Genomic DNA, 12,785 nt, shown 5'->3' with positions numbered 1-12,785 from the left:
ATGATTACTGCAAATCAAATTTTTTTTTCAACAACCATACTTGCAAGCATTCTATAGTCTCTGCTCTCATCCCCATCTCTATCAGGATTGCCTTCCTCCTCAATTCCTGCAAGCCCAGGGTAAAATTGCCCTTCTAGTTTTTCAGATCACTTTAAGCCTCAGTCAGCCTCTTCCTTTAGTGCTGTTTCACCCCCTCCTCAAGAACGTCTTCTTCCTTTGTTCTAAACCCCTCCCACTCCCACCTCCACCACCTTCTCCTCCACCACCTTCTGACATTCTGTAATCCCATCTCCTCCACCTCCATCTCCTCCACCACCTTCTGACATTCTGTAATCCCATACCCCCTACCCTGTTATCTATACAACTTCTGCAGTCATTTCTCCCTCCCCACACCACAAGTTTCTCCCTTCACTCCTTCTGTGTCAGAGTGCCCTCCCATCAGCACCATCTTCTGAGCAATCTGACATCTCTCCCCTGCTGCTGGCATCATTCCTTCCTCTCACCAGTTTTTGTTCAACTCTTCCCTGCACAGAAGCAGCTTCTTTGAATCCAGAGTCCATCCTCAAACCCTGCCTCCTTCCTTCCTCTCCGAGAAGTCATGGGAGCAGAAGGGCTGGTAAAAATGCATATTCTTTTCTCAAATTTATGGTTTATTTTTTTCTAGGAAGATGTCTGGAAACTTTTGCCTCTGACGTAGACATTTATGCCAGAAAGTTTAAAATATCACTCAGTCTTATAATCTTACCTGGAAAGATATTCATATTATTCATATAACTACTCTGGCTCCTAAAGCTTGAAGATAAACAAGCGGCCACCTAGCTGAGAACCATCAAAGCCTACATGGAAGAAGCAAACCAGCCTGTCTGACCCCAAGGTGCAGAAGGGACCAGTTATCAGATATCAAAGAGCTAAAAACCATATCAGTGGGTGCCCAGCTCCCTGATATGATCAATGAAGCCAAATGTGTGCATAAGCAAATGTGGTGAAGAAAGCTGATGGTGCCAGGCTATCAAAAGAGATAGTGTCTGGTGTCTTAAAGGCTCGAAGATAAACAAGCGGCCATATAGCTCAGAAGCAACAAAGCCCACATGGAAGAACACACCAGCCTGTGTGACCATGAGCTGTCGAAGGGATGAGGTATCAAGCATCAAGGAACAAAACATCATTCATTGAAAATGTGGGTGAGTGCAGAGTGGAGACCCAAAGCCCAATGGTAGCCAACTGGACACCCCTTGCTGAGGGGTTGGGGGGAGGAGATGAACCAGGCAGGGTGCAGGGTAGCAATGATGAAACATATAAATTTCCTCTAGTTCTTAAATACTTCCTCCTCCCCACTATCATGATCCCAATTCTACCTTGCAAAACTGGCTAGAACAGAAGGTGTACATTGGTACAGAGAGCAACTGGAAACACAGGGAATCCAGGACAGATGACTCCTCCAGAAACAGTGATGAGAGTAGTGATGCCTGGAGGGTGGAGAGACTGTGGGGTAGAAAGGGGGAACTGATTACAGGAATCTACATATAGCCTCCTCCCTGGGGGAGGGACAGCAGAGAAGAGGGCAGGGGGAGATGTCAGACAGTGTAATATATGACAAAATAGTAATATATGAATGATGAAGGGTGCACGAGGTAGGGGAGAAGTGGGGAGGGAGGGGGAAAATGAGCAGCAGATATTAAGGCTCAAGTAGAAGGCAAATGTTTTGAGAATGATGATGGCAACCAATGTACATATGTTCTTGACAATGGATGTATGTATGGACTGTGATAAGAATTGTATGAGATATAAACAATACCCTCCCCTTGGGTGGATTAATGCCCATGACCCCACTACCCTTTTCTTCCTTGTATTCATCCTTTTGTTTTCCTTTCCCCGCTTCCTCCACCATTGTCTACCATGTACATCCCTGGTTTTGGTCTGGTCTCTTCCATACTACACAGTCTTCACCCCTAAAATGTTTGTATATATGGCGGGAAAAAAAAATGTTTGTATACAGTAGTTTTTTTCCCTATGCCACTTTTGCTTTTTTAAAAATGTTTTAATTCTTACCTCAGCGGGCTCATGTTGTACTTGTCCTTTTGTGCCTGACTTACCTCACTTAGCATGATTTCCTCTAGTTCTTCCCATGCCGCTATGTGCCTCATACGTTCATCACTGCTTTTTAGTGATGCCTAGTACTCCATTGTATGTATATACCACAGTTTTTTAATCCAATCGTCAGTTGATGGAAATTTGGGTTGCTTCCAACTCCTTGCAATTCTGAACTGTGCCGCAATGAACACTGGAGCACAGATGTCTGGTCTTGGTTTGTTTCTTGCCTCTTCTGGGTATATGCCCAGTAGGGGGATTGCTGGGTCATATGGTAACTCTATTTCCATCTGTTTTAGGTATCACTAGATTGATTTCCATAGTGGCTGTACGTACTTACAGTCCCACCAGCAGTGGATGAGAGTTCCTGTCTCCCCTCAGCCCCTCCAACACTTGTTGCTTTCTGATTTTTTGAATTGGGCTACCTTTGAGGGTGTCAGGTGGTACCTCATTGTTGTTTTAATTTGCATTTATCTTATGGCTAAAGATCGGGAACATTTTCTCATATGTTTGTTGGCCATTCGGATTTCTGCGCCTGTGAAACTTCTGTTCAAGTACTTTGCCCACCTTTCAAGTGGGCTATTGGTTTTTTCTTTTTGGAAGCTAGCAAAGTGGGTGAACAAATAAATGTGGTGAAGAAAGCTGATGGTGCCCGGCTATCAAAAGAGATAGTGACTGGGGTCTTAAAGGCTTGAAGATAAACAAGCGGCCATCTAGCTCAGAAGCAACAAAGTCCACATGGAAGAACACACCAGCCTGTGTGATCGAGTGGTCCTGAAGGGATCAGTTACCAGGCATCAAAGAACAAAAAATCATATCATTGACTGCACACCTCCATGATAGGATCGCTGAAGACAAATGGGTGCATAAGCAAATGTGGTGAAGAAAGCTGATGGTGCCCAGCTATCAAAAGAGATAGTGTCTGGGGTCTTAAAGGCTTGAAGGTGAACAAGCGGCCATCTAGCTCAGAAGCAAAAAAGCCCACATGGAAGAAGCACACCGGCCAGTGCTATCACGAGGTGCCAAGGGACCAGGTATAAGGCATCATGCAAAAAAAACAACAACGATATAAGTGTGTGTATATATGTGTATATGTATATATATACACCATATTAAATGAAGGGGGAAGTGCAGAGTGGAGACCCAAGGCCCAAGTGTCGGCCAATGGAGATCCCCTCATAGAGGGGTTTAGGAGAGGAGATGGGTTAATTAGGGTGCGAGGTAGTACCCATGAAGAACACAGCTTTCCCCCAGATCCTGGATGCTTCCTCCCCCCAACTACCATGATCCGAATTCTAGCTTGCAGGGCTGGATAGGACAGAGGCTGTACACTGGTACATATGAGGGCTGGAGGTACAGGGAATCCAGGGTGGATGATACCTTCAGGACCAAGGGTGTGAGGGACGATGCTGGGAGAGTGGAGGGTGAGTGGGTTGGAAGGGGGGAACTGATTACAAGGATCCACATGTGACCTCTTCCCTGGGAGAGGGACAGCAGAGAAGGGGGGAAGGGAGACTCCGGATAGGGCAAGATATGACACAATAACGATGTATAAATTACCAAGGGCACATGAGGGAGGGGGGAAAGGGGAGGGAAGGGGAAAAAAAAAGAGGACCTGATGCAAGGGGCTTAAGTGGAGAGCAAATGCTTTGAGAATGATTGGGGCAGGGAATGTATGGATGTGCTTTATACAATTGATGTATGTATATGTATGGATTGTGATAAGAGTTGTATGAGTCCCTAATAAAATGTAAAAAAAAAAGAGGAGAAAAAAATGATTAGGGCAAAGACTGTACAGATGTGCTTTATACAATTGATGTATGTATATGTATGAACTGTGATAAGAATTGTATGAGCCCCAATAAATTGTTTAAAAAAAAAGAATTGTATGAGCCCCCAGTAAAATGATTAAACAAAAAAGACAGGAAGAGTGTCTGGGTAGCAGCATGGTTTGTCTGGGTAGACTAGAAAAACAAATCCAGGGAGACTCATATGTGAATAAGAAAGAGCTTTACATGCAAGAGTAATTGAATATTGAGAAAATGTCCCAGTCTAGTCCAGATCAAATCCATAAGTCTGATATTAGCCATATATCTGATTCCAGTGTATAAATTCCTCTTCAGACTCACACAACACATGCAATTATGCCAAATGCAGAAATATCACAGGCCAGTGTGGGTGCAAAGTCTTATGGATCCAGTGGTGTGTAAGCATCTCAGCACTGGCAGGGGTCTCTACATGGCTCTTCAAGCTCAGGGCATTAGTTTAGCTCCATATGTCTTCTCAGGTGGAATGTCTTTCAGGGAGTCATACTATGTCCTGCCTCCAGTGAGCTATTTATCTCCTTAGCACCTCCAAATAAGGTCATTAAGCTGTGACCTGATTGACAGGCTACACCCCACCCCCTGGCTCTTAATCCTCTCAAATGGACAACAGATTATGTAACTAATATATGGCATTACAGAGAAGCAATAGAAATTCATATCTAGAACCCATGAGAAAATTCAGCACAGTTTTTATATAGCAGTGGTTCTCAACCTTTTTAATGCCGTAACCCTTTAATACAGTTCCTCATGTTGTGGTGACCCCCCCAAGCATAAAATTATTATTTTTTTGCATAAAATTATTTTCATTGCTACTTCATCACTGTAATTTTTCTACTGTTATGAATCAGGCAGCCCCTTTGAAAGGGTCGTTTGATCCCCAAAGGGGTCGTGACCCACAGGTTAAGAACCACTGTCATAGCCTCTCAAAGACTTTTCATAAATTCACCAGGTTTACTCTTTCAACACTAGGTGGCACTACATTACCTCATCCACATCTTATCTCACATCTCCCAAGGTGAGGAAAGAGCTTATACATTTGCTGGCCTTTACCCTTCAAAGCACAATGGGTATATCTGAACCAGTTAACACTCAACCACAAGTGGGTAAGCCACTTGGACCCTGATTTCCGCCAGAACCTGTCCTAGAATACAATCAAAAGGGGACTCTAGGATGCTGATTGCCTTTTCTGCCAGAAAGTGGGAAGGATCACCTCTTCCATAATGTCTCTGGAGCAACCTCCTCAAAAATGCCTCACCATCAGGGCTCGTAGGCTCAGCAATCAAGAACTGGGTCCAGGGTCTGAGGCCCACGGAGACCACCCACCTCATGCCCAGGGTAACTACTGTCATCTCTGGTAAGCCCATTTCTTTCCTCTCTGCATAGTCTACATTACTTACACACGTAGGACACACTTCTTTAGCACCAGCCACTATTCCAGCAGTCACAAGTGTAGTATCAGAGTCACTCATTACACGAACACTTTCATATCACTGGTATAATGTGCAGTTCTCACACAAGCTTCTACCCATTCCATATTGCCCATCCCCATACTCAATTCAAAACAGGAATATCTATACAATTGACAGAAGCCTCACAGCCTCCCAACCTATTACTTCTCTTACAATGCTACCTGCCTTCACTTCCTCCCAAAATAGCTCTAGTGTCCTGGTACCTCCCTGTCAATTCCCTCCTTTACTACCTGCTCTGGTTAACCCACGGGTGAGGTATATCATTTAAATGCTGTTACTTTGCGTCACTAACCTGTTTACATCAGGTTAAATGACACCTTGACATTTCCTAATGTGCCTCAGTCCCCTATCACTTTTGACACTTAAAAGCCTGAAACCTATAATGTCAAAACCCCTGAAGGAAGGCCTATTAAGGCCCACTCACTCTCCCTACAACTTACCAATTCTGCCAGTCATTAAACCAGTAGCAACTACAGACTAGTTCAAGATCTTAAAGCATCATCAACTTTGCTGTCTTGCCGATTCATCCCATTGTTCCCAACCCTTACACTCTGTTCTCCACTATTCTGCCCAATACGCAATTGGGCAGGTTTAAAAGTTATGTTAACTGCAAAAATCATAGATGCCAAGAAGTGAAGTTCCAATGCCAGCTAGGGGAAAAGATTCGGTAAGCTGAAGAAGGAAGAAGAACGTGAATTTTACGTCTGTGCCAGAAGATGAAAGAGGGCAAAGCGCAGCTTGAGAGTATGCAGTAAGTTGGAGAAGGATTGAGGAAAGGTGAACTGTATTTGTCAGGGTTTGCAATACCTGCAAACAATGAGGATGTAAGAAGGTTAAAGAAAGTAGCTTTGGGGGGACAGGCTACAGAAAAGTGGCTGAAGGGAGATATTGGACAGTGTAAAACATGAAAAAAGTAATTTCTAAATTATCAAGGTTTCCTGAAGGAGGGATGGTGGGGGAGGGAGGGGAAATGAGCTGATACCAAGGGCACAAGTAGAAAGGAAATGTTTTGAGAATGATGATGGCAACAAATGTACAAATGTGCTTGACACAATGGATGGATGGATTCCGATAAGAGTTGTATGAGCCCTCAATAAAAATGATTACAAAAACAAAAACACAAAAAGAGGAGCTTGTCTTAGGATGTCTGGGTGTACCAGAGGATGGACAGTAGGCTAAACTTGAAGGTATACAGTACATTGTAGAAGGTTTGAGGAAAGTGGATTTTATTTGCCTTGGTTTCTTTAAAAGAAAAGAACATTAAAAACTATTTTGAAATCTTGAGCCCCATGGCTCCTACCACTTCTGGGACTTCTTAGTTTAATATGTATAATTATGTACTTTGGACCCTGCTTCTTTCGCTGTTAAAAAGGCACAACAAGGCATCGAGTGAGATGGAGAAGAAAAGAGGAATCTACGTAGCCCTCCTGATACCCAATTCAGTTTCCACCAGAGAGGACAGCCCTAAGAAATACATGATGTATATTTATTATAAAAATCCTGACATTCATTTCTTAAATAGTTGCTTAAGTGGGAAAAAAAATCTTACTTTAAAAAAAACAAAACTTATTTTTATGACTTTTTACTTTTAAATGTTCGTTGTAGCTTTTGACAACAGCTCCCTCTGCTGGCTCAAAGCGTGCACTTCAAAGATAAATACATTTGTATTTACGTACGCAACTGGAATTTCTTAGCTTAACATTTTGCAGCAGAGGTTTACTTTATATTGAATGAATTTTCTTTTTCAGAAAAGAGGGAAGATTTAGGAATATGAGGGCAAGTGGAATATTCTTTTTCCTTGGCTACTCCAGACACGAGTCTCAACAGCTCAGCAAGGGTTTCTAATATTCTTTGTAAAAGAACCAATTTTTCCCCTAAAAATGAAAAGTAAGTAGAAGATGTTTTCATTGAAAACATTATTTTGTAATATAAAGATGTCCCTCCTTTCCTTTGGGTCTAGTGTGCACAACGAAACCAGCATTCCACTGTTACTTTAACAAATAAGACGTTGAAACCCTTACAGAAATGATATTAACAATAATTATTTTAGTCCCAAAACACTCTTGTTCAAGATCAGAGGTTACAGTGACTGGAAATGACCTGCCCTAACAAAGAGAAAGTGTCCAAGAAGTCCTCTTCTTCAATTCCAAATTTTGTGTATTGATGGATGTAGGCTTTTGAAGCAAACACATTCCACGCTTTGCCGACAATCAGATCAAGTGGCTTGACTACGAACTGGCTGTTGCTGACCAATGTGGCAGACTTCTCATACTTGTTGAAGGCTCGTTGAGTTTTCCATACATTAAAAGCATCAACAGGTGCTAACCAGGAAGTATAGAGGGCTGGATCTTTCAATCCCCCCAGATCTGCACTTTGCACATCTTTGCCACGAAGGATGACCAAGTTAGCAACAGAAGTGTTCAAATGAAGCTCCCTGGTGAAAGGTGTTTTGCCAAGAGGAGGCAGTCCTGATACAGGTGGCCGTACTTGCCAGTTGATACCTTCTTCCACGTTTGCATTAGAAATGAGCATCTGTCTCAAATGCTTGAGGAGGCCTGCCCAAGTAAATGTGCTGTACGCCAGTGGGTTCTCAGACATCTGAGGAATGGTCCGCACACCCAGCATCTTGAATTCAGGGTGGGGAACAAGATTCTCCATTAAGTCTCCCAATTTTTTTTCCGGCTGACAGATGTTTATTACCGCCTTGGCACAGTCACTGATGGATGGGGACACACAGACAAGGCAGGCAAGGGCACCCGGCCCTCCCCCCCCCTCAGCCCCCAGGGTGCTTGCACTCAGGCTGAGTGGGGGTGGGGACTCACAGGAGGGACAGCCCTCTGAGGGACCCAATCAACCAAGGAAGTCGTTGGCAGGGTCAGAACACCCACACAGTCAGATGAGGCACAGTTTACAGAGCAGCAAGTTCAAAGCCAACCAGCGCAAAGAGGAGTCCCTCTCTGATCCTGGCTTAGCCACCACAAACATTTGCTGGCCAGGCGCCTCTCCACACAGCGGCAGCAGCGGCTCACCTCGCCTCCAGACTGTCCCTGGCCACCAGGTGTGGCTCAAGAACTGAGGCCTCGGCCAGCTGGGGTAGGACAATCTCACAGCAGGTGACCGGGCAGGTCACCTGGGAGACTTGTGGAAGTGGAGAGCTGAACTTGGTCTGCACCCTCACGGACTCCCGGGTGGACACACTGAGTAGCAAGCACCAAGGTGACAGCACAAGAATTCCCTGGGGGCTTTGGGGGTGTGGACATCGCAGCACTAGGGAATATCCCAGGCCAGCTGTCATCTCGGGAACAGGTGAAGTGGGGGAGGGGAAGGGGACCAGCCATCAGGGCTCTTGCTGGACCAGGGGATCTGATATAGGATGAACCACCGCCGTCGGTAGCCATCAGAGGCAGGCAGAGGGAGCTGGAGGTGCCAATTGTATGAGGGGCCCTGATCTAATCGCTATGACAATTTAATTCTCTACCAGAAGAGGGGCTCTGTAGTGAAGCGTTTGGCTACCAACCAAAAGGGGGCTGGCTGGAGCCCACCCAGCGGCAATCAGCTTCCATAAAGATTTGAGCCGAGAAAACCCTAGGGGGCAACTCTGTCCCAAGGGGCCACTAGGGGTCAGAATCATCTGGACAGCATCTAAGAACAGGAACACGATGGACAGGGGTGTACCTGCATGTTAATTCCTATAAACGAACAGGAAACAGTAAAGCTTGATGAACACCTTCCTGGCCTGTAGAGCACCCAGCATGACATCCTTTCAACAAAACTCTAATTGGGTGACCGAATATCCCTTGTTATCGGATGTATACATAACCTTCTCCCTGGGGAACGGACAACAGAAAAGTGGGTGAAGGGAGACATCAGACAGTGTAAGACATGACAAAATAATAATTTATAAATTATCAAGGGTTCATGGGGGAGGGGGGATGGGCAGGGAGGGGAAAATGAGCTGATGCCAGGGGCTTAGCAAATGTTTTGAGAATGATGAGGGTAATGAACGTACAGATGTGCTTGACACAACTGATATATAGATGGATTATGATAAGAGTTGTATGAACCCCTAATAAAATGATTTTTAAAAAGAAAGGAAGAAAGGTTTGAAATCGCCAGTCACTGCGAGGGAGACAGAGGAAGCCTTCTATGCCCGTAAAGAGTCTTGTCTTACAGGGTCGCGGCGAGTCAGAGTTGACCAGATAGCAGTTACTGAGACTGGGTGCAAGAACAAGCTGGCTGGGAGAAAGTGACAAATCCTGAAAAAAGAATCCCTGCCTGGTCCATGTTGGAAAACATTTCCTTCTATTGAGATAGAAGAGAAGGGGCGGGGGGTGGGTGGGGAGGAATCAGCCTAAAATGAAACACATTGATCTAATTCCACCATGTGAAATTTTAAAATGTGAAGTGTAAAATAAACTTTCTCAAAATATGTACCCCTGGACACATTGTCTGATCAAATACATTTGGAATTTCTGGATTAAAAAAGACTTAATTGATCCATGGGTCCTGCTGCTCCTAGGATGCCTCATTTTAATATGTATGTATATTTTGTTTCATTGTTTTCCTTTTTTTTCTTGCAGAAAAGTATACATATCTTCACCAAGCATCCAGCAGGAAGAAATTACAGAAGACAAAGAGCTTTGCCCATATTCCATATTATTAAAAGGCAGGAATTTAAGGTTTATTGAGTGAAGGGGTCTTGATGCCAGCCCCTGTAACTTCTTCTCAGTACCTGCTGAGCATAACGTAACCCCTCACCTTCTCAAAACCTCTCACAGACACCTTTCCTTTTATTCCCGTTGTAACAAAAATCCTCCTTTATAAAATACAGTTAGCCTAAGGGCGCTTCCTTAGGGTCTCTATGAAACTTTTGTAACTTGCTACATTGCTCAGAAGTAGGCAGGTTGCACGTGGATGGCCAAGTAAAAGGGTCCATAATACTGGGAGTTTTCTCTTAGTTACCAGACTATGAGTGATTAAAATGTAGACCCTGCTACGTAGTTAGTCAATGAAGACTTCCCAAGACTGGCCCACGGCTCACAGGACCCTCTTGCTCTGTATGTTTTCTCCTGGGCAACAGTTGTTTCACGTGAATGACCTGAAACCCCAGGCAATATAAAGTATCTACATGCGACTCCTCAAAGTGTAAATTCCAAAGCCAAAAGTATGTATGAGGGGTATCCCCAAGAAAAAACCAACAGTACACATCCCATTAACCCCCTCGTCTCCCAACCCCCTCCCTCTGGCTCCTGTGAGCAACTCCTTCTGAATTAGTACAGGCACTGGCCTCACCTGGGAAGGTTCTCACTGGTCACAGTGAATTTTTTCTCTAAAAGCAGTTTCACTTGAACTTCATTTTTTTGTGATGGCCAATTTAAGAGAACAGCATGCAGCTCTGAAATCCCCTCCCCACCCCCGCTGAGGAAAAATGCCACAGAAACTGTTGTGATGTTGAACACAGCTTACAAGGACAGCGCTATGGGTGTGTGTGTGAAGTGTACAAGTGGTTTTCTCATTTCAAAAAAGATGAAATGTCCATTGATAACAAACCTTGTTTGGAAGGCCTGTCACCTTCCCCAACGGACAAAAATGTAGACTCCTGGTGCATTTGGAGTTCATTCCACCAGGTCAGACTGTTAATTAAGCTTTCTATGGGGGAAAAGATTGTGTAACAGTGCAACAAAAAAAGTCCTGATTTGTGACAGACGGGGGCTGGTTTTGCAACCATGACAATGCACCTGCTCAGGTAGCTATCTCAGTGCACCAGTTTGTGGAAAAAGCCAGCATGCCTCTCTTGCCCCACGGACCTTAATCACCTGACCTTGCTCTGTGTGACTTCTTTTTGTTTCCATGAATGAAGAGGAACATGAAAAGCCAGTGACTTGATGAACGTAGACATGAAGAGAAAAACGAGGGAGGTGCTGTTAGCCATCTAAACAGTTGAGTTTGAAAAATGTTTCCAAGAATGGAATTGCAGATTTGACAAATGTATTAAGTGTAAGCTTGTTTTGTTAAAAAATTTAAATACAGAGCTTGAAAATAATTTTTTGTTTTGTTTTTGCATACCCTCTTATATTCTCTCTGTATTCTGATTTCAAGCATAATACCACAAAGACATTCTATTTTGGACTGCTGTGGTTTCCTCACTGGGATACATTTGAAATCAAAACTTTCCTTTCTTCCTTTGACTTGGAGAGGGTAAATTGGCTGCACCCCTGCAGGAGAAAAACAACAACAACAACAACAACAACACACCAGCATTTCCGGTTGCATTCCTTTGACTGCTGTAAGACAGAAAAGTTTTTCCTATTATAATACAACTTTTGAATTCCCAGATATCAGGAGTAAACAGAATTAAAAAAATAGAACTACCTTAGGGAAGCTGTGAGATATATATGAATCAGAAACCACAAAATGAAACCTGCTCTGAAGCCATCTGCACCTGCTTCAGTATCTAAATCCTGGGTGGTCCTGTGCACCCCTTGCTGCCCAGCCATCCTCCCTGCAGGGTGGGTTGGTGTCTGGCTCTCAGACTTCCTCTCACTATGTACCTTGCACAGTAACACATGACCATGTCCTCAGCAGTCATGGAGCTCAGCTTCAGGAATAACTGAGTATTTGATGTGTCTGTAGTGATGGAGAGTTGGTTTTTGAAGGGCAGGTTATAATTTGTATTACCATCATAGCATATGAGTCCCACCCACTGAAGTCCCTTCCCGAAAGTGGCAGATGCAGGGCCAGCAGTGACTACTGGTGATGGAGAACCCAGAGACACTGCAGGTGGATTTGTACCCTAGTGCCTGAAGAATAAGTTGCATGTGAGTGATCCTTGCCATTATAAATAGAGAGGGACTGAAGTCAATCTCCCTGGTTTCTTCTGAGGCCACTGTAGAGTAATTATTTTGAATTTATCTGCCTGTTAGTCTGTGATGGAGAAAACCTGATCTCAGCGGTGTGAGGAAAATGTAAAAGGAAAGCAAAGTATGTCTAAGCCCAAAGTTCTCTTGTGTCAGCCCTTCATTGCTCTTTACCTGTCTTGGGCTCCAGAATATTCTGTTGTCTGTAAGTTAACAGGATGTAATTCTCTGAAAGGATCAGGGAATTTTCATTCCCTCACACTTTCCAAAATTCTTTTTTTCCTTTATCTTCAGACACCCTTTAAGCTACATCCTTAAATTCCTTGTGTTGCACGGTGGTAACAGAGAGGCCCCATATTGCACTGTCACTGTTGCCAGGTTACAGAAACAGGTGGATTCGAAAGATTCTAAATTTTATTTTCACATATGTGGGAAAGGAGACTGCGGGAGATAGTCATGGGGGTGTCTCTCTAAATGTTAGCCTCCTTGTCCCTTTGTGTATAAAGCATATATACACATGCTGGTGGGATAGCTCTTCAGTCAGA

At 43.9% G+C, this 12,785-nt stretch overlaps 1 pseudogene; it reads right to left on the bottom strand.

The window, feature by feature from the left end:
- Positions 1-7,456: 7,456 nt before the first annotated feature.
- On the bottom strand, positions 7,457-11,972 carry LOC142457179 (tubulin delta chain pseudogene; annotated as a pseudogene).
- Positions 11,973-12,785: the final 813 nt, after the last annotated feature.

The sequence above is a fragment of the Tenrec ecaudatus genome, chromosome 9, assembly GCF_050624435.1.
Source record: "Tenrec ecaudatus isolate mTenEca1 chromosome 9, mTenEca1.hap1, whole genome shotgun sequence".
Lineage (NCBI taxonomy): Eukaryota > Metazoa > Chordata > Mammalia > Afrosoricida > Tenrecidae > Tenrec > Tenrec ecaudatus.
Note: the sequence above shows the minus strand (reverse complement) of the source record. Positions and strands in the feature narration are given on the sequence as shown.